The 23,437-nt window shown below is 45.9% G+C and overlaps 1 pseudogene; it reads left to right on the forward strand.

The window, feature by feature from the left end:
- Window positions 1-7,731: 7,731 nt before the first annotated feature.
- LOC124725172 lies at window positions 7,732-7,849 on the forward strand (annotated as a pseudogene).
- The last annotated feature ends 15,588 nt before the right edge of the window (window positions 7,850-23,437 follow it).

The following is a 23,437-nucleotide window of genomic DNA, read 5'->3' on the forward strand; positions in this document are numbered from 1 at the left end:
ATGGTCATCGTCGGCGAGTATAGCGGAGATATGGTGAGAAGTATCATTCTTTCAATGCTTTAGATAGCGAAGCGACGTTAACTCTGGTGTCATGGTGCAGGAAGCCATCAGGTATTACGTCAGATCCTTGCCGGTAGTGATTGAGGGAACTGTGATGGCAGGACAGTACATCACGGACACCCTTCATCCTCATGTGCTACCTCACATGTGACAGTTTCATGGTGCCACTTTTCAGTAGGACAATGCTCGTTCAGGCAGAGCACGTATCTCTATGAACTGATCGCTTGATGTTGTACCCTCGTGATCAGCAATATTCCCACGTCTGCCCTCCGATGAAACGCGTGTCGCAACAGCTCGGCTGTCAACTCTGTCCCTGTGCCAGTATCCGGGATATCAAGGACCAGTTAGAACAATTGTGGACCAGCATGCCTCATTAGAGGGTACAAACCGCTGTATGACACGTCTACCAACAGAAGCAGCGAATGCATCCAGGCCAGAAGGAGTGCAACGTCATACCGATGAGTGGACTCATATTGCCGAGTTCTCTGTGAATTTGACTCGGTTTTGTAATCATTGAAATAAAATCATACAACCCCTCAACCCGTGAAGATTCATTTCTTTTTCTCCTCCCCTTCTGGGTGCTTGAGTTTTTGTGTCGAGCTGCGTATATTGTGCGAATGTATGTCACTCTAACTGATTCGCATAAAAACATTTTGACTTTTTAAAGAAAAAAGGCAATCCAAAGAAACCTTGGAGGCAGGTGAAAGCGAAGGTATCTTTGCATCGTCTTGACGGCGAACATGTGTGGGGAATTACCGTCCCTTGCCGGGCGTGCGAGACAGCACGCAAACGTGACTGTGTTGACCAAACTGATGACTCAATCTTTTAGTGCCTGATACGCGCAACGTTCTGTTCTTTGGAAATGAAAGGACAAGACAGCTGTATCGCGAAACAGCCTCACGTAGCTGTTTCACGAAGCGTGTCTCATGGAGCGCAAACGCATGTTAACAATGCCCTCCTCCGTGGTGAACACCTCGGTTTTGCTCTAATCCGAATTACATGTATTAAATGACTTTAAGTGTCAAATGTTCTAAATTGAGATGATGTCGGAAGCCCGAACCTTAATCACACACATTCCCGTCAGTAAACCTCTATGCCCTTGCTGCCTGGACGATTCAATGGTTATCTCTTCTTCAAACAGCTTGTCAAATGGATTGCAGCTCAACTTCTTTGAAGTTCATGATACTGAATACTTTGGTTCTGGACCGGCGGAAATCCGAAGTGGCGGTGTTATAGGCAGAGAGTTTTAAGCATACGTCTTTTGCGCTACCAACAATGCTCTTGGAAATATGACTGCTTCAGAGAGAAAAAAAAGAACAAGGAGTGTGTCTGTATGGATCTCGAAATAGATTTCCGCCTGCATTTTGTGACATTTTACAGACGATTTGACCTTATTGAAGATGACGTTGTACAATTTCTACCTCCGACTGTTGCCTGTCCAGCTACAGTCGGGGTCTAAGTGTTTCAATGAAATATCCATCCACGTCATTTCGAATAAGACGCTCGAGATTTGGACAGCTGTCTCCACCATGGTCATAGGTATTGGCACAGTGTTCTGCTTATACAGAGGTAATGGCAGCATCTGGAATCTTCCAGACAGAGCCGGAATGGCGCATGCGCAGAAGGTAAGTTGGGCAGCTGCTAGCGGTTCCGTCCGGCTGCGGGGCAGACTGCTGTCGCGTGGCGCGAGCACTCGGTGCCACATTCAAAACTGACTCTCCCGCGTCCCTACAAGCATCAGGCCTGCGGCTAGAGTCCGCCCCCGTGTACTGCTAAGTGTGTATCCCTGGTCTCTGTTAAAACTGTTGCTGTTCATTCTAATTTCGGCCGCTTCTTTGATAGCAGAATTCACGTATAATGTGGTTTGAGCCGACGACCATCTACAGACTGAATTTCAGCATTTGAAGCGCATGTTCCAACTACTGGCAAGACAGGGCGCGTGCTGAGAAGACATGGACTGAGTCGCTGTTAAAGAGAACACAGGTCTTTGAGTTCCTGACGTTTATGGTGCCCAATATGAATGTGGTAATATTTATGTAGGTCAAATCATTCGTACTGTTGCCGAGCGTTGTGAGGGCATTCACGACACGTCAAAGAACCGGAACTTGAAAAGTCAGCCGTGGCTGAACACTGCCTAGAAAAGTGGCATAAAGTACAATTTGCAATAAAAGGTCGAGAGTCTTGCCACAAACCACGTCATACTAGAATTCTCTTATCAAAGAAGCGTCCGAAATCTGAATAAACAGAAAAAGGTTTAACAGAGACCAAGGGCACACATTCAGTGGGACATGGGGCAGCAGTGGACGCATTCTTAAAGCGGGAGCGGGCAGTTTGAAACGTGGCGCCGGCCGCTCGCGCCATGTGACGTCAGTTGGTCCCGCGGCAGGGCCGACGAGATGTACGGGCCCTGCAACGAACTTGTGACGTCACACTAGTCGGCTTGTCCGCCACACTTCGCGAACGTTCGGCTCCGTGCTGGGCCCACGGGAAATCAATATTTAATGGAATATATGCCCACAAATGCGTTAATTTTGTCGTGAGCTATCGAAAACTTGCATACATTTAAACAAGCAGTCAAGAATTGTTACTGAAACGTTTACTCGTTCCCTGGTGCATACGCGCCACGGCCGTGTTTCTCTTGGGCCTAGATTCCGCGGCGTAACGTAGCCGCTAAGAGTTGCCCATTTGCCTTCCGCGTATGCACCACACTTGTCCTCTCTGGATGGTTCCAGACGCTGCCATAACATCTATTATAAGCAGAACAACGTACCAACCCCGGCAGTCATTGAGTGATGACGGTGGCGGAGACAGCTGTCTGAGACTGTGTGTGCTTAAAGCACATATCTCTATTTACGAAGGACCCTGAAATCCCTTTCGATGCATGTTGCTCCTTGTGTCCGGCAGAAAGCAACCCGCTCTACAGTACTGTAAGTCATGATGTCGACTGGGAGGCGATGCATATAAGGAAAGACGAATCACCGATTTCGGCAAGTTTCGGCAGACCATACCTCCATCAGAATAGCAAAGCGGCTGACAGACGAGAGTCGGACGGGACAATGCAGTCGGTTCACGTTTGTCGGAGCACACTGAACTTCTGCGGCAGCAACAGCTGCGTAATTCCCCGTTAATATGCAATAATGGAGTTCCTTAGCAGACTGGTAGTAGTCCTACCAGTTTTCGAAGCTCTTTAGCACCTAGTTTAGGACATGTTGTCACGTAAAATAAAAACGCTGAAAACCAATACAGATAGCGGAAACGTATCACGATCGTTACGTCATCGGCCGCAAATGTCGTTTGTAACTGTGGCAAATGACATCTATGTAACAGAGCGACGTGACAACGGAAAAGAGAATTGAAATCGCGACCAAGTCCATTCTCTGACAGGCAGCAGCCTGAGGGTGACTGAACGTAGCCAAGAGCACGTTCAGCTGTTCGCGAACTGCGGCCAGCTCCTCCTGCGTCTGCACACAGAACACATAGATCCTGTACATCATAGCGAAACTAAATGAAAAAGTGAACTATAAAAGTAGACAGTCCTAGATATGCGACTTGCCACCCTCCTGATGGGTCACCAATGGACGCTGATGCTCTAAAGAGCTATGTAGCTGGCTGTTCAGTGAGCAACAATTCCGCTGAAGACTGAATGAATGTACACTTACAAAAACCCGAGATCAACTCCCTTAAACAGAGAAACACGCACAAAATTTAATAAATATACTACGTGGGAAACACAGAAAAAGACAACCACTTGACTTGTCGCTCTGTAGACGCACTCGTATAACAGGCGAGAGCATGTTCTGTTTGGAATGCTGCTCTGATTTATTTATATTTCGGATGGCAGATCAAATCGACATGTCTAGGATGAAACTATTTCTTTGTCTGCGCGTTGCAATCAGCTTTAATTTTCTGACTGCAGCTCTGATTACTGATACTGATACTGAGGACAATGAAGATGAATAGAAAGATGGTGCTGAGATTATTCTAACTTCGCACACGTACGCACTATCGGCGTGTATGCAAATGATTATAGGACTGCAGTTCTCTGTGAGACGTAGGACGGCCATCAGAGTGCACTAGTGTTATTCGTGTCTAGTGTTGCCAGTAGGCCTGGCAGCATCGTGAGCAGCGTCAGTTGCTGAGTGACGGCCAGTACATTGTGTTCGGTTGACACCCGCACATCGGTGACACTGTTTTACGTTGGAGCCGAGAGTATAGGGACTGCACCAACAAGGAGTGCAGTCGCGTGCTCTACTGGATGATGTAATATTTAGGCTGAGTATTGATTCTAGATGTACCCTCTTTTGACGAGAGCTGGGAACATGTAATGTACCCATGAACATAGTTAAATATGATGGTTTTGGTGATCTAGATGTTAACAGTGAGCAGAGGAGATGTTGGATGGGCGTACTGGCCTCCAAATCCCTGAACACCGTCCACTCACCGGTCAACGTTATTTAGAACTGTACTCCTTGCCCATGTGCGTCTTTTTGGGGTCGCATTAAGCACTGACTTCATTTTTAGGGAGGACAATGCACAACCCTTTCGAACAGTGCAGATGGTGGAGCTCGTGGAACGAGCGAATATTCTGAAAATGGACTGGCCTGCCCGTTCCCCCCGATTTAAGCTAAATCGAGCACGTGTGGGATGCTTTGTGGAAACGTACTGCAGCACGTCCACGTGCACCACCAAGCATCCAACAGTCGTCAACTACGCTCATGGTGGAATGGAACGCTCTACCACAAGAACTCCTTACTAACCTTGCGGCCAGCATGTGAACACATTGTAGAACATGCACTGCCGTCCGTAGTGCCCACACACCCTATTAAAAACTATGTCCTGCCACTTGTCATGTCCAGAGGGTAATTATAAATCGCAATGCAGTTATTGGCATCGGATAAAATTGTCATTTATGTTCATCTCATTGTGCTCTTCTTTAACTTACGTTCTGTACTATACTATAGCAGCTCTTTCTACGTACGGCCAAGTTTCATCGAGCTACTTTCCTCCTCAAGTGTGGCACATCAGTGTATTAGTACACTATTTGGACACCATACTTTGATGTAACAAAACAGTAGGAACAACTAAAACCGGTCGTTCGTTTTAAATCACAATGGTTTCCGATTTATCATGCACGTGCTCCAGAGAGTGCAGGCCGTCTGCGGCTACCACATCCGAAGCCACACCGAAGTATTCTTCATTAGGTAATACTGTCCCCGATTGCCGTTTCCTTTTCTGTGTAATTCTGCTTCCGTTATCTTCAGATAACGATAATTTCTGTTCCTTGTGGCTAGTCGTTTGGTTTTTTTCCGTCGCACAGATGAGCCAAAACCTTGTGACCACTGCCCACTCTCAGACTGAATGACACCCGGTAGCCTTGGCTGCACGTGACGGGCTAAAGAAATCATTCTAAGGTAGATACAAACCGTAAATGAGGGGAAATATAATGACATAAGCGACTTTGACAAAGGACAAATTGTTGTGGCGCGGCGTCTGGGAACAAGTAATCGGAAACGGCGAAGCTGGTCGACTGTTCACGCACTGCTGTAGCGAGTATCTTTGGAAAATGGTTGAAGAACGGTGAAACCACGCGTAGGCGAAGAGATATTGGACGTCCACACTCCATCATAGAACGTGGAGGTCGGAGACTTACCCTAATCTGTAAAGGAGGATAGATGGTGACCTGTGCCATATCAGAAAACAGAGTACAATGCTGGTGCAGGCACAAGTGTTTTTTAAAACCCCTATAAACGTACATTGCTGAACGTGGTTCCGCAGCAGACAATGTTGACCAAATGAATTCGTCAAGCCGTGCGGGATTAGCCGAGCGGTCTCAGGCACTGCAGTCATGGACTGTGCGGCTGGTCCGGCGGAAGTTCGAGTCCTCCCTCGGGCATGGGCGTGTGTGTTTGTCCTTAGGATAATTTAGGTTAAGGAGTGTGTAAGCTTAGGGACTGGTGACCTTAGCAGTTAAGTCCCATAAGATTTCACGCACATTTGAACATTTGAATTCGTCAATTACAGTTGCAGTGGGCAGCACCAAATCTTCGAAATTAAACCGTTGATCAAAGTAAACGTGTCATGAGTCATGTTTCTTGTTACACCGGGTCGTTGATCTTGTCCAGATACTCTATCGTCAAGGCCAATGGCTGCACGGAGCATACACCATGTCACGGTCGCAGTGCGGCGAGGGCAGTATTATGTAACTTAGGACATTAACCTGTGTTCCATTGGACCTGTGGTAGGAATCAAAGGCTTCATGGTAGTTATGTGCTACGTGAACATTATTGCGAAGTAATTGCAGCGCATCATGCATGATTTCTTCTACGATAAAGTCTTCCAGAAGGATAACATAGCACGCAAGAATCGAGTTGAGTGGTTTGTGGAGCACGATAATGGACTCATCTTGGTATCTTGTCCGCTAAATTTCTTTGATCTGAATCCGATGGAACACACGTGGAACGGTATTGGGCGCCCACAGTCCTGTATCACGTGACCTTCACGTAGGCATCTGATGCCACATGGCCCCGGAAATCTACCAAGGACTTATCGAGTCCATGTCACGGGGAATCGCTGCTGCACTGTGCTCCAGTGGTGGAGCAAAACGCAACTAAGTTGGTGACGTCACTGTATATTTATCCAAAACCAGTCTGTAAGTTGGAAACGATAGCGTAGATGTAGTGCACTACTGGAGGTCGTCTTTTTTAATAATCTACCGGTTAGTAATGCAATTGCACCAGATGGCGACAAGCCGTCCCTCACACACGTGAGAACAGCGTGCGATTTGTCCTCGCCGCGTGACCGATCTGTGCACCGAAGCCCGCGCACACACAATGAGCGCGGAAACAGCCCGCACTGTTGGCCAATCCACAGGCCGTGGGCTGAGGCCCCTACAACTGACAGCCAGTGTTTGCTGCGGGATGTACGAACGACACTTCGTCACCTCTTTGTTCCAATATCGTCATAACTTATCCACTGTCGAAGACAACTTACTGGTTCATTAGCGTCTGCTACAGTTGCCTGTTTTGAGAATTACATTGTTCTTTCGTTCTATTTTCTCATTTCAACAGTACCCATGAACGAACTGAGAAAAAGTTCGTAGAACAAAGGTAACACAGGCATTTAATCAAAAGTTTATCATACCGTAGCAAGTTCCAGTAGAGTGAAATTGTGCCTGTATGTGTTAGTTAAGGCAAAGAACTATTCTTCTTTGGAAATAAACGATATTGCCAAATTAGAAGATCGTATTGACACAATGTTTTAGCAAATTTGACCTTCCAGACATTATCACTTTAGTGTTTGCACTACTGACTGGTCTCACCCGTTACTGGTCACTCTCAAGCTAATGGCAAAAAGAAAAATACTGATAATCATTACAACAGAATCATATTTATATTTATGGATTCTTCCGTCACTTACTGATAGAACAGTTTCACATTTAATGTTGGAAAACAAACAAACTTTCGAATATTTCGAAGAGGTTTTCAGCTTTACCGTCAGAAAACAAATGAAGAGCGTTCGCAAGAGACACTAGTGTTTTGGAGATGAATGTGAACACTGGAATTGAGATCTGGAAGTGATTCTAGTCACCACATTCGTCTCCACAAACTTCAACTGCGTTATAATGATCGTTATATCACACTATATTTTTCATTACATCTTTTAGATTACATCGCCAACGGCCTTGTCGCAGTGGTAACACCGGTTCCCGTCAGATCACCGAAGTTAAGCGCTGTCGGGCTGGGCTAGCACTTGTATGGGTGACCATCCGGTTTGCCTAGGGCTGTTGGCAAACGGGGTGCACTCAGCCCTTGTGAGGCAAACTGAGGAGCTACTTGACTGAGAAGTAGGGGCTCCGGTCACGAAAACTGACAACGGCGGGGAGAGCGGTGTACTGATCACGTGCCCCTCCATATCCGCATCTAGTGATGCCTGTGGGCTGAGGATGACACGGCGGCCGGTCGGTATCGTTGTGTCTTCATGGCCTGTTCGGACGGAGTTTAGTTTTAGTTTTAGATTACATTAGCATAATCTACAAATTTAATTTTGTGTTTGTTTCAGTTGTGCACAATGTTTCATTCTACCTATGTTAAAAATGGTAATTTAACAGTGTATTTTAACATGTTCAGTGCATATGCCGAGTGATGAGTGCCCGACTTTGAATTTCTCAGGTAATGCTATGACGAAATGTTCTATATCTGTTGATAGTATCTTCGTCTTTAATGTTCCTACACACCAGCGCCTCTTATTTACGCTACTCAGTTTTTTCCTGATAATGACCTGATAATTTGAAAACCTGTTCGAAATAAACAAAACTGCCGTTTGTTTTTCAACCTTACAAAATTATCTAGTTTTACTATTGGAAACCAAAGGAAATGTAAAGTGTGATGTCGAACTCTCGTACGTCAAGAACCATGCTGTCACACTTCATAAAGTGTTTCTCAAACCTATGATAGGAAACTTATACAGTATCGCAGAGGTTCCTAAAACGAACACTTCGAGATACGGCACTTCAGATTGGAAATAAATATTAATTTTATTTATTGACAACACAACTTATAGCAACAACTTAAGCTAATACGAAACGTTCTAATGGACTCAGGCAGTCACAGTGCTTGCATTTTATTTGCCCCCACTGCTTGCACACGTTGTTTGTCATAGACATATTTAGCTTTAGTACCAGAGCACAGTCTTATTACTTCTGTTAAGAGTATCATACGGTCAAGGCCAGTTTTCCTTATAGGATATACCTCCGTCCCTAGTTCACACAGAGTACAAATTACTTTGTAATTATTATATACCAACACTAAAAGCAAATTTCTGTGAACAAAACCGAGCAAACCCAAATTGATTTCGTGCTAGCAATTTCTAGCACATTTTCTGCACAGAAACTCCCCATTGAATAAAGTTGAATTCAAAACCAGAAAACGAACAGAAATCTTCCTTTGCGGCTAATAATCTGCCGAACGAAGAAGTTGGCCCCAGATTTCGTGTAGGGACTGAAACTCCGAAATGATTCGTTACCGATTTTGGGTCCCAGAACGAAGTCTGTAACTGCTTACAGGTAACCATGTATTTCCTTTCCTTACTTAATATACTTGCGCACAACGTAACTACCATTATGTGATAAATCTCTTAATCAGATTTCATCATCGTCACATTGCGACTATTCTACTGCTGGCGCTGCTTTTCGCTTCCAGTACTCCACTTCCTACGATCATGGTAGTCTCCTTCTTGTAGTCCTCTGTCTAATTTTGACCCACTTACTGATTTTTTCATACGACCAAAACCTCTTAGGGTCTTTATTCAAATCGGTTGACAACATCTTACTTTCAAAATAATTGAATGCTTCTCTCATTGCTCTCCTTACGGTCATTATGACTCGTTCAGCTTTTGTTTGTCAGCTAGGATTTTATTTCTCTTGAATCTGAGATCAAATGCTCTTTGTTTACGCAGACCTTTTCTAACACCGCTATTAAATCATGGTGGATCTTTACCATCCCTTAAAACCTCACTCGGAACAAACCTGTCTAGGGCATATTGAATGATACCTTTGAATTTTTCCATTTGTTCTCCACATCTTCGTCCTCATCACCGAATGTTTGATGCTGATTGCAGAGATATTCTAAAATTTGTATCCTGTGACCCTCAATGAGCAAATATATCGTCCTACCTTTCTTAACATTCCTTGTAGGACCCGTAGTCATAGATGCTGTCACAGCCTTATGATCACTGATACCTTCCTCTTCGTTAAATGATTCGATACGTTCAGGTCTCTTTGTTGTCAAGAGGTCTAAGACGTTATCGTCACGCCGGCCGCTGTGACCGAGCGGTTCTATGCGCTTCAGTCTGGAACCGCGAGACCGCTACGGTCGTCGGGCATGGATGTGTGTGATGCCCATAGGTTAGTTAGGTTTAAGTAGTTCTAAGTTCTGGGGGACTGATGACCTCAGATGTTAAGTCCCATAGTGCTCAGAGCCATTTGAACCATTTTTGAACCATTCGTTATCCTCACGAGTTGGTTCTCTATCTGCTCAAGGTAATTTTCGGAAAAGACATCCAGAACAATGCCACAGGTTTCCTTGGCTCTGGCACCAGTTTTGATGCCATAACACTCCCAATCTATACTTGGTATGTTGGTCACCCCTTATTACAACGGATTGATCAGGAAAACTACAAATGATATTCTGCAAGCTCTGTCTGAAGCGCTCTACAACTACAGATCCTGAACCAGGTGGTCTATAAAAGCATCCGACCACCATTTTTGACTGTTCTTTAATACTCAATTTCACCCAGATTAATTCACATTCGGAATCCGTGATTTTATCGTGTTTTTTACTGCAGTAAACACGCCTCCACCATTGGCGACTAACCTATCCGTACGATAAACATTCCAGTCTTAACTTAGGATTTCGTTGTCATTGACGTCTGGCTTCAATCAGCTTTCTGTTCCCAATGGTATCTGTGCATTATAACCTTCAATAAGCGATACCAATTCTGGAACCTTTCCTTGGATGGTCCTGCGGTTTACTAAAACTATATTAATCTTTTCTATCTCTGATCTGCCAGGACCCAGATTCTCTGAGGTCGCTGTGGTTGATTTAACAGGCAAATCGTGTTTCTTCCCAAGGGAGAGGTCCTCTAACCTAAAAAAAGCCCCATGTGCACGCCACACGTACTCCGCTACCATAGTAGCCGCTTTCTGCGTGTAGTGCACGCCTGACCTATTAAGGGGAACCCTACAATTCTGCACCCGATAGTGGGGGGTCGAGAAATTCGCATCCGATACCGTCGCAGAGTCATCTGAGCCACTGGTGTAGACCTTCGACTCTGCTCTAAACCAGAGGACCGAGATCAACCCCGGGTATTATGCTACAAATAGACAATGCACTCCGCGTGCATGGCTAGCTGCCTTCAACACATCGGTCAGCCACCGAAAGGAGCCGAGGATGGCCCTAGAATCCAAGCGGCTGGCGTCATTCGTGCCGACATGTACCACTACTTGCAACCGGTTGCACCCTGTACGTTAGATAGCCGCCGGTAGGGCCTCCTACCCATCACGGATGAGACCTCCCGGCAGACATACCGAATGCGCCGTGGAAGTTTTTCCCGCCTTGACTGCTATCTCCCTGAGGGGCTCCATCACCCTCCTAACGTTGGAGCTCCCAATGACTAGCATACCCAAGCTCTGTGCTTGTCCGGACTGGGCAGGAAACTCGACCGCTGGCCCAATAGGAGAGGCATCCCGTGCTGGCTCAGAGTTATCATCAACACTGGGAAGCACCTCGTACCTGTTGCTAAGACGTAGGCAGCCGGCCGCACGGCCTGCTCAATCTATCGCCTGCCGCACAGTGACACGCGAACCCACCACTGTCTGCCACCCACTCTGGAGTGAGGACGGGCCGGTCAGATGTTGCGTATCGGAAGCCACAGCGACTTCCGGGCCACCAGGGGATTCCAGTGGCATCAAAGGTGTCGCAGGTCTCGTCACTGGCGCCCCGACGTCACCGCAACTTCGAGCATCAGCTAGAAACTTGCCGACGGTAGCTAACGCAGCTTCCAGCTGTTTACGGACAGCAGTCAGCTCTCCTTGTGTCCGCTCACAACAAACACAGTCCCTGGCCATTTCGAATTGTGTATACACTACTAGCCATTAAAATTGCTACACCACGGAGATGACGTGCTACAGACGCGAAATTTAACCGAGAGGCAGAAGACTCTGTGATATGCAAATGATTAGCTTTTCATAGCATGCACACAAGGTTGGCGCCGGTGGCGACACCTACATGACATGAGGAAACTTTCCAACCGATTTCTCACACACAAACAGCAGTTGACCGGCGTTGTCTGGTGAAACGTTGTTGTGATGCCTCGTGTAAGGAGGAGAAGTGTGTACCATCACGTTTCCGACTTTGATAAAGGTCGGATTGTAGCTTATCGCGATTGCGGTTTATCGTGTCGCGACATTGCTGCTCGCGTTGGTCGAGATCCGATGACCGTTAGCAAAATATGGAATCGTTAGGTTCAGGAGGGTAATACGGGACGCCGCGGTGGATCCCAACGGCCTCGTATCACTAGCAGTCGAAATGATAGGCATCTTATCCGCATGGCTGTAAAGGATCGTGCAGCCACGTCTCGATCCCTGAGTCAACAGATGGGGGCGTTTGCAAGACAACAACCATCTGCACGAACAGTTAGACGATGTTTGCAGCACCATGGACCATCAGCTTGGAGGCCATGGCTGCGGTTACTCTTGACGCTCCATCACGGACAGGAGCGCATGAGATGGTGTACTCAACGACGAACCTGGGTGTACGAATGGCAAAACGTCATTTTTTCGGATGAATCCAGGTTCTGTTTACAGCATTATGATAGTCGCATCCGTGTTTGGCGACATCGCAGTGAACGCACATTGGAAGCGTATATTCGTCATCGCCATACTGGCGTATCACCCGGCGTGATGGTATGGGGTGCTAGTCACTACTCTTGATGAACTGCGGTATCGTGTTGAAGCTGCATGGGCAGCTGTACCTGTACACGCCATCCAAGCTCTGTTTGACTCAATGCCCAGGCGTATCAAGGCTGTTATTACAGCCAGAGGCGGTTGTTCTGGGTACTGATTTCTCAGGATCTATGAACTTAAATTGCGTGAAAATGTAATCACATGTCAGTTCTAGTATAATATATTTGTCCAATGAATACCCGTTTATCATCTGCATTTTTTCTTGGTCAAGCAATTTTAATGGCCAGTAGTGTAAAATAGATATATTATCTCAAATGGCGCTACTGAGATTGAAAATATACCAAAGGATAGTAAAGTAACACTAAAAGCTGGTGTGCAGATTTCTCACTGAAGTCTGAGATCTCAAGCTATTAAACAGAAATAAATTTCTATATACGGAAAATTTATACTAGGAATTCGCCCTACACAAGGATATTCGCAAGACTTACGCAAGAACAAAAACTACGATTAATTTTCTAACCACTAGTCTACACAGTAAGATACACACGCACAGTTCACTTCTTCGCAGAAGCACGTGAACAAAAAAACAAAGACTAAATTAATTTACAGTTTATCACACAAGTGCTGCTGCTGCTCTGCTACGCGTCCTCTCGGCTCGGCGGCTGCCGCTACAGTTCTACACTTTCACGTTTACAAAAATGTCTCTGAGCACTATGGGACTTAACATCTGTGGTCATCAGTCCCCTAGAACTTAGAACTACTTAAACCTAACTAACCTAAGGACATCACACACATCCATGCCCGAGGCAGGATTCGAACCTGCGACCGTAGCAGTCGCGCGGTTCCGGACTGCGCGCCTAGAACCGCTAGACCACCGCGGCCGGCTTCACGTTTACACCGAAGTACGTGTCTAACATGGTAGTGACAGGGAAGTTCACAATTTTTTCACTTATTTGCAGATTGTGGAACAGTCAAATAGTCTCTACTACTTCGATTATTATTGGAGCATACCTCGTGGCGGATATCCGCTACCCTAGTCCCAGACTGACATTTCGGGACCAGATGCAGTCATTCTTAGTTTTCCAGTATTGAGCCAGTAGCTCGATTATTATCGTCGACAACTTCAATAATAGCCATCGGCTGATTGCGCCATTCATTGTCATTTCGCTATTGTTGGTAGTTATTCTGCCAGTGATTATTATTTAATGGGATATAACCAAGGTTTTGTTTGCACCTGTTGCTGTTATGGTTATTGCCATAGCCACTTACCTTGTGCTGATTCTACGGCATCGATTGTATTTCGCTGAGGACAGCACAATAGTCACCCTGGATCCATTATCTCCATATCCGTGACTGTTGGTTACGCCATTAACAACTACTAGATTTGTAGCCTTTCCCATTCTCGGCTTAGCATCTTAATAGAGTTGAAGACTGACGTTAATTCTTCCAAGTTAGCCACCAAAACATGAATCAGCTTCTCATGAACTTCGATCAGTAATTTTGCTTGTAAAATTCGCAAAATATGTGACATTTCTTCGTCCCAGTAGCCAGTTTTATTAATGTACTTTTTGAAATACTTCCGTAGACTTCCTTGCCGAAAGTTGAATGGTTCCAGAGAAAAGACCTTTTTTCTGAGGCATTCTTGTATGCCACACGATCAATATTTGACCCGAACCACCTTTCAAATTCCTCATAAGTGCGACAAGACTACTGCTTCTGTTTGCTGTGCATATATCTTCTGATGAACTCTATCTCTCGGATAGCATTCGATAATTGAGATAGTACATCATGGAATTCTTGGAGAAATACAAGAGGATATTTGCTAGAATGAGATTTTCACTCTGCAGAGGAGTGTGCGCTGATATGAAACTTCCTGGCAGATTAAAACTGTGTGCCGGACCGAGACTCGAACTCGTGACCTTTGCCTTTCGCGGTCAAGTGCTCGACCAACTGAGCTACCCAAGCACGACTCACGCCCCGTCCTCACAGCTGTACTTCCGCCAGTACCTCGCCTCCTACCTTCCAAACTTTACAGAAGCTCTCCTGCGAACCTTGCAGAACTAGCACTCCTGGAAGAAAGGATATTGCGGAGACATGGCTTCTGTTAAGCTTGAAAGGTAGGAGACGAGGTACTGGCAGAAGTAAAGCTGTGAGGACGGGTCGTGAGTCGGGTAGCTCAGTTGGTAGAGCACTTGCCCTCGAAAGGCAAAGGTCCCGAGTTTGAGTCTCGGTCCGGCACACAGTTTTAATCTTCCAGGATATATGCTTTTCATATATGGCAAAAATTTGAAATTGCCAGTGTTTGAGCAGCTTCTCTTCCATAAACATTGTTGCAGACTTCTATGCCGCCCCAGTGCAAAATGTGCTTGACGTAACAAACTAATGACGGTTTCAGACTGTTCGTTCTGCATATTATCTGACACCGGAAAAGATATGTGCATCCATTCAGGTTCGTGAAATACAGACTGATTATCGTGTACAGCGCCCTGAGCCTTGGCTAATTCTGTATTTACTAATTCAAGCTTTTCGCTAGTGGCAGTACACCATTGTGAAATAATTTTCTATATACTCTTTAATTTTATGTAATTCCTGTTTAATCGCGGTTTTAGAATGATATGTTTCAATTGAAATGTGTGTAAGTATGGCCTGCACTTTTTCTTCTATCTCTTCAGCAATTTGTACATTATTTTTTGATGTTCAAGTTGCAAGTTTGGCTTCAAATGGATCTTTCTGCACTGCGAACTGTTCACTAACTGTTTTCTCTTGCTCAAGCGACAAATTAGTAACAGATTCAGGTAACTGCCTAACAGCCACAGACAGCGATCGTTGAGCTTGTTTTATTTCGCCTACTTCAACAGTCAGTGGAATAAGTAAACCCATTTGAGCGCTTTTAAATTCGTTAATTTCGTTAGAAATACGCTCGTGCCTACCAAAAATTTCTTTTGCCAAGATGGCTCGCGACTCGGAAAATTCCATTGCTAACACGGCTTGCGACTTGCATATGTACTGTTTTGCCTGCATAACAGCCACTTGGTTGAGTACGGCGAACAGTGTTCCACTAAAAATTTCTATTCTTCAGGATATTTCCGGTAATAGGTCCTTATTTTCACTACCTTGAACACTAGTTTCAATATTGTCAACAATGGGTTGAATATTACTTTCATCTATTCCGTCCATATTTGTCTGATCTCCTATCTTACCATAACATCAGGAAATTCTAAAATCACTAGCTGACAATTAAAGCAATAAATAATTAAATACAACACACGTAGATCGGCCAGTTATTCCAATAAACAAGCGCAATGACTACGTTAGAAATCTAGTAGCGTTTCCCCTTTACGATCACACGATGCTAAACTCTTTGGCCTCAAATCCCAAATATCACCTTTAGAAACGAAATTTCCTATTACTACGACTGAAGTTTGAAATTTTGACTAATAGAACTTGGTACCAGCAAGAGACATCTCAGGTGTAAGTAACATATATTTCCATCTTCCTTGTAGCTACACCGACAAATTTCTCGACTGTGGGACCTCTTCTTCCTGTTAATCGATTAATCCCCTTCCACTCATATTCAAGTTCATGTAAATAGGAGAAACACACAACCAATAATACTACTACTAACTTTCAGAATCTGTCATGGTTGACAATTAAACCATCTCTTTCACAATGGACTTACAAAATTCCAAATCCAATATACTGATTCAATTATTATTATTATTATTATGATTAGATCAGATCTTACTGTTTGGTGACTACATAAATATCACACGCTGTGCAGTGCGTATACAGTTGTGCAGCTAGTAGTTGGCGACTAATTTATTTATTTATTTATTAACAGCAGAAACAACTAAAACGAACTCCCAATCTGCAGGCTCTAAAAGCCGCGCGGGGTAGCCCTGCTGGCGCCTTGTCACGGTCCGTGCGGTTCCCCCCGTCGGAGGTTCGAGTCCTCCCTCGGGCACGGGTGTGTCTGTTGTCCATAGCATAAGTTAGTTTAAATTAGATTAAGTAGTGTGTAGGCTTAGGGACCCTTGACCTCAACAGTTTGGTCCCATAAGACCCTACCACAAATTCCCAATTTTCCAGGCTCTAAAGCGCTTGCCCATGAGCCAGCAGCTAACATCATAACGCACAAGTCATCTCAGTTACCAGAAAATGGAATAATTTACTGATTAATTACATTCAGAAAACCAATAATTACGTAAACAGTCTGACTACTTTATTTATTGTTATCTTCAGCCAACATCAGATACTAGGACGCCAATATTAATAGTGCAGGTACACCTTGTAACAGTGAACAAAAATGGCTGAAGCAGACTCTCTTCACGTAATACGTCTACCTCTGTCTAATGAAAAAATGAGTGATCTTTTAACACTTCCGCATCTTGTATGAAATCGTGGAACAGTTGAAGAGCAGTAGCGATAACTATAGGCGCACAGTGATCTTTACTGCAGCCACTCACACAATAGCTAACTCTGACCTACATACAACGTAAAATTCTTCTGAGACATTACAACAGGAAGTCCTCGTACATCAAGACACATCATTTTGACAACACCAAAAACAAAATGTAGAAGTCCGAATATGGTTGAAAACGCGAAGAACTCGTTGTGATAAAATTAAATGTTCAAAAATACCATCACAGTTTATTATTTCTAGCTTATTTAAACAAGATTAATGATGTGCTGTTTAAAGTTTGCTGAAAGTAATAAATTATCGCCCGAAAACGATGAGCAGGTGCTTTCCTGAAATATCCGAACATTTTAGCGAGATTGTCCGAACCAACGACCGAGAGCTCATCATCAATATTCATGATACATTACGAACTGATCTTCTTTGTTTTAGTGAACGCAGCTAAGTCGAATTAGGTGGTAGAAGCGTTGTTAATCATGCAGCAGCATATTTAGCCTGGCCATTTGTGGCCGGTTCGAGCTGTCTCCTTTCATTCAATACAGCCCGTGTCTCTCACTTTCACGCAAGGAAGTAGATAGATGACGAAACGTGTCGTAGTACTATTTTCTATTTGGGTTAATGGATACTGTTGTACTGTTTCTGATACTGTTGTGTTTTGTATCATATTTCAGCCACCTACTGTATGCGACCATTGTACCAAACCACAATTATTTATGGATTAAAACTGCCATCGATTCAACTTTGCTTTAAACTGGCAAGACAGTCTCTTCAATTTTTATTCTGCAATTATTTCAATTCCCGAGTAGGTTGTATAATATTTACCTTTATTTACATGCCTTCACCTGTCTATAATAGTACCTCCCGAAAATAAATTTCAGGTTGTAACATTCGTTTTTACTGTGGAACGATATCATCAGATTGTATTGTCATTTGCTTCTGGAAAATGGCGACGTATCAAGAGAAAGCTAGAGTTTCATCTACGTCTTAGGGCATAAAGTTACAGTATTAGTATTGACTGTGATGGGTTCGTTAAGGAGTGGAATGGGCTGTTCGAGATCCAACCCATTAAAGAATCTCGGTTGTATTCAGAGAAGTTGATTTGTGGGATGCGAATTGATAATGCATGGTGGGGAGATTATGGATTTCCAATTCCAGAATTCGCCTTACAACCAAGTGAAGCCTACAGCAAGCCTTGTTCTGAGCTGAGGGATAGGAACCATAATTTATTTCTGGAACATTGTCCTTGATTGAGGATATGATCCCAGCCTATATAGTGCATCCTTTCTATACAGCTGCAAGAGAACGAAAGATAACCTTCTCATCTCGATTATGGATGGCGATATCGCTGAAACAACTAGTTTTCGGTATATCACTTTTTTTTAATCCCAGTTTAACCCACCAGTTAAAACCACTCAAAATAACCGCTTCCCGAAATAAACGATTTTCGTTTTTTTTGTATTATTTCCTGTATAAAAGTAGAAATCGAACAAAGTTTGAAAAATTTTGGCTGCTTCCGTTTCAAGGTACATAGACTCAGCCGGCCGGAGTGGCCGTGCGGTTCTACACACTACAGTCTGGAGCCGAGCGACCGCTCCGGTCGCAGGTTCGAATCCTGCCTCGGGCATGGATGTGTGTGATGTCCTTAGGTTACTTAGGTTTAATTAGTTCTAAGTTCTAGGCGACTGATGACCTCAGAAGTTAAGTCGCATAGTGCTCAGAGCCATACATAGACTCAAAATGTTAAATTAGACAAGCAAATAAAAGTTAACTTAGTGTATCCACCGTTCGCTACTTTTCTCGAAAAGTTTGAGTGGTTGAATACCACAAAAAACCAGAAGTATTCTCTTATTGATTCTAATTTTTAGAAACTCTGCTCAAAAGTCATGTTGTAAATGTTCCGGCGTAACCACAAGCGCCGGCACGAGGACGAAGAACGCACGAGCAGAGAAGGCTGTGAGACGACGTCAGCCGATAGCCCTCTGACTAGAGTGCGCGTCATTTACGACGGCGGCTGAGTTTAGGTTCGTTCTGCGCATCTGACGTCACAAAACTCAGTCAGCCAATGAACAGTGAACGACGTTGCCAGAGCTCGACTGCAGTGCAGAGAAGGACGAGTGTCTTCAGTTTTAAAAACGTTCAGTCATAAAGTAATTGAACAAAAGCAATGTCTTGATAGCAGACTTTCCATAAAAGAAAGTTTGGAAAAATCATTCTTTATACCAATTGCTTCATATTCTATTAATTAATTAAACCAAACAAGCAATAAGCCTCCTAATTCAGGCGATAGTAAGGAAATTCATTCTCACTAATGCTTTTTCGCAATAAGGAACAGCGGTAATTGTTTATTTTCTATTGTACTTCGACGAAACGTATTTCATAGTCATACCAACAGTGTTTCTTGGTATTTTGAGTGATTCTTTAAAGTACTCCATGATTTCTGTTGAATTACGAGCTGCCTAAGTGGAAGGTTCTGAGTTCAAGCCTTGTTCGCTGCTTAAAATTTTCTTTATTTAAAAACAATATCAAAGTGTCTTACTTGATGATTTTATTCGTTTCAATGTAATTTTTTAAAATTTCTAGGAGCAACTAAAATCGACCATACAGAACGTATACGCTGTGGACTTTTACCTCTGCAAACTCTTCAAAATTTCGTACAATGGTTTACTACATTTAATGTTGCACAATAACTGCGTTGAACATCGAAACAAAATTTAGTCATTTATGGGGGGAAGGTATCAGTCAAGAAGATGTGTAAAAAATCAAATTTTTGAGCCAAATAGTTTTTGTGAAATCGAATGATAAGTGTGTCAAAGCAGTCGGAACACCATGTGTCTGCACAGTCGAGAAGTGCAGTAATGACAAAATCGCTCACAGCGCGGAATGCGGAGAGCACGCCTCTGTAGCAGCTAAAGGGTTAATGCGGCCGTGGTGGCTTTACTTCATAAACTGCGCGCTCCCCCCCAAACTAAGTTTGCGAACTATACTATACTATGGTGCTGCTTCTCTTGGCGCGTGCAACTGGCAACGCAGCAGTCTCCCGCGTCTGGGCGGGCATTTTTTTTTTTCCTTTATTGTAATTTTAATCACCTATACAGGCGGGCTGGCAGCAGCACATTACGCTGCTCTTCAGCCTTAAGTGGAACAATAACATGACATAGAGGTGATAAAGACAATACAAAAAACGACGGGCAAAAAATGGAGATACAAAAAAACAATAAACATGAAGCCCTTCACATTGGACGATAAAAACACTAACACTTGTGGACACGGCGCACAAAACACGGAGAACGGCGACGGCACATGTGAACAGTGGAGTCGTAACTGCACGAAACACAAAACGAAGCACACGCACGAGATACTGATGTCAATGATCTCCGGCGCGTGAATGTTCACTATGCGTGTGCAAGTCTGGGGACCTGCCAAGAGAGGAGGAGGAGGAAGGGGAGTGGGAGAGCGAGAGGGGAGAGCAGAGATGCCACGGGCAGGGGAGAAAGGGGGAAAGGAGGAAGGGGGAGGGGAAACCCGGGGGAAGAGGGGTGGAGGGAGGGGACGTGGGAAAAGGAAAGTGAAGGGAAGGGAAGAGAAGGGAGGGAGGGTGCCCAAAGGAAAGGACACCGGAAGTGGGGGGTGGGGCAGGGTCAAAGTTGATAGGAGGGGTAGATGGAGGGGAGGAGGACATCATCAGGGAGGGGGAGCTGGCGGAAGCCACCTTGGGGGAGGGTAAGGAGGGTGGAGAGATGGAGACCGGGTGGGACGTGCGAATACAGGCGCGGCAGCGGGCAGGGGTGGGAGAGGATCGGGGAGACGAGCGGGTGAGGAGGATCGAGTTTGCGGGAGGTGTACAGGATCCGTATCCTTTCAAGGAAAAGGAGGAGGTGGGGAAGGGGATGAGATTGTACAGGATCCGCGTGGGGGAGGGGAGACGGATGCGATAGGCGAGGCGGAGAGCATGACGTTCAAGGATTTGGAGGGATTTATAAAAGGTAGGGGGGGCGGAGATCCAAGCCGGATGGGCATAACAAAAGATAGGGTGGATGAGGGACTTACAGGTGTGGAGGATGGTGGAGGGGTCCAGACCCCACGTACGGCCTCAGAGGAGCTTGAGGAGACTGAGGCGGGAGCGTGCCTTGGCTTGGATTGTCCAGAGGTGGGGAGTCCAGGAGAGGCGACGGTCGAGGGTGACGCCAAGGTACTTAAGGGTGGGAGTGAGGGCGATAGGACGGCCATAGATGGTGAGATAGAAATCAAGGAGGCGGAAGGAAGGGGTAGTTTTGCCTACAATGATCGCCTGGGTTTTGGAGGGATTGACCTTGAGCAACCACTGGTTGCACCAAGCAGTGAACCGGTCAAGATGGGATTGGAGAAGGTGTTGGGAGCGCTGTAGGGTGGGGGCAAGGGCAAGGAAGGCAGTGTCATCTGCAAACTGGAGAAGGTGGACGGGGGCTGACGGCGGCGGCATGTCCTCCGTGTACAAAAGGTACAGAAGGGGGGAGAGGACGGAGCCTTGGGGCACACCGGCAGAGAGGAAAAAGGTGTAGGAATCTGTGTTATGGATGGTGACATAGGTAGGACGGCGGGAGAGAAAGGAGCCGATCAGACAGACGTAGTTAATGGGAAGGGCGAAGGTTTGGCGCTTGCAGAGGAGACTGGAATGCCATACGCGGTCATATGCACGTTTGAGGTCCAGGGAGAGGAAGATTGCGGAGCGACGGGAATTAAGCTGTTCGGAAAGGAGATGAGTGAGGTGAAGGAGAAGGTCGTCGGAAGAGAAGGACGACCGAAAGCCACACTGGGTAACGGGAAGGAGGCGGTGCTGGCGGAGATGCTGGTGGATGCGTCGGGTGAGGATAGATTCCAGGATCTTGCTGAAGACCGAGGTAAGGCTGATGGGGTGATAGGAGGAGACGGCGGACAGCGGTTTGCCAGGTTTAAGGAACATGAGGATACGGGAGGTTTTCCACAGGTCGGGGTAGTAACCGGTGGACAGGACTACATTGTAGAGCCTGGCCAGGATGGAAAGGAAAGAGACAGGGGCTTCATGAAGGTGACGGTAGGTGACACGATCGTGACCAGGAGCAGTGTTGCGTTTTGTGCGGAGTGTAGCAATGAGATCCTGTGTAGTGATAGGGGCATTGAGTTCCATGTGTGCAATGTTGTCCAAGTACTGGAAACCAGGAGCGAGGGGAGGGATGGAGGTGTCAGTTCGATCGCGGACATCCGGGAAGAGGGAGTAATCCAACTGGGGATCATCGGGGATGGAAAATACATTGGAGAGGTAGGAGGCAAAGTGATTGGCCTTACTAAGGGTGTCAGGGAAAGGGTGATCATCATGGAGAAGAGGATAATAGGGGGAGGGTTTAGTTCCGGTAAGGCGATGGAAGGCCGACCAGAACTTGGACGAGTTGATTGGTAGGGTAGCATTCAAACAGGTGCATGTCTGTCGCCAGTCCCTGCGTTTCTTAGCCGCGAGCAAATTACGTATGTGTCGCTGGAGTTGCCGGTGGCGTCGTAGTGTGTCCGGGTCACGCGTGCGGAGGAAGGCACGGTAGAGATGACGGGATTCACGGAGGAGGAGAACGGCCTGTGGGGGTAAGGTAGGACGGCGGGTGTGGATGGCGACAGTAGGGACGTGGGCCTCCACGGCCTCAGACAAGGTCTGCTGGAGAAAGGAGGCGGCATGGGCGACATCATCAGGGTGGTGGTAGGTGAAGGGGTGGCTATCGACCTGGGTGGAAAGGGTATCCCGGTTAGCATTCCAGTCGGCACGGGAATAGTCGTGGACATACTTAGGGGGAGGGTCAGTACGAGGGTCGGGGCGAGGGCGACGACCGTCTGAAATGGTGAGGAGGACAGGGAGATGGTCGCTACCAATAGGCTCCAGGACATCCACCGTTATGCGGCCAAGGAGGTTGGGGGAGGAGAGGATAACATCAGGAGTGGAGTTGGATTCGGGATGGGTGTGCTGGGGGATGGGGATGAGGTCGCCTTGAAGGGAGAAGAGGAACCGATGCCACCCCTGTAACTGGGCGGCGGAACGACTATGGATGTTGAGGTCGGCGGCGATCACGTAGGAGGAGAAGGTACGGTCAATGTGGGAGAGGAAGTCGGTAAGGCCGAGGAAGAAGAGACTAAGGATCAGGTGTTCGGTGGGGTCGGGAAGGAGAGGTTGGAGCCGTACGGGGATCTGGCGGTGGTGACCAATGGCTACTCCCCCACGCGCAATTGGGAGGTGGTTATCGGAGCGGTGGAGGAGATAGAGTGAGGTGTGGATGGAGTGGTGGGGTTGGAGGAAGGTTTCATTGAGGAGGAAGGCATCCACGCGGTGGGTGGCAAGGGTGTGCAGGAAGAGGTTCTTGTTGGCGGAGAGGGAGCGAATATTGTTGAAAAGGATACGTTGCTGTCGCGCCATGACAGGGATTTAGACAAGTGTGTCAAGACGGGAGAAGGTGAAATGGGCCTGGTTTGTTGGAGTAGGTGGCGTACATCTTGAGTTGGAATAT

Source organism: Schistocerca piceifrons, chromosome 1, assembly GCF_021461385.2.
Source record: "Schistocerca piceifrons isolate TAMUIC-IGC-003096 chromosome 1, iqSchPice1.1, whole genome shotgun sequence".
In the NCBI taxonomy this organism is placed as follows: domain Eukaryota; kingdom Metazoa; phylum Arthropoda; class Insecta; order Orthoptera; family Acrididae; genus Schistocerca; species Schistocerca piceifrons.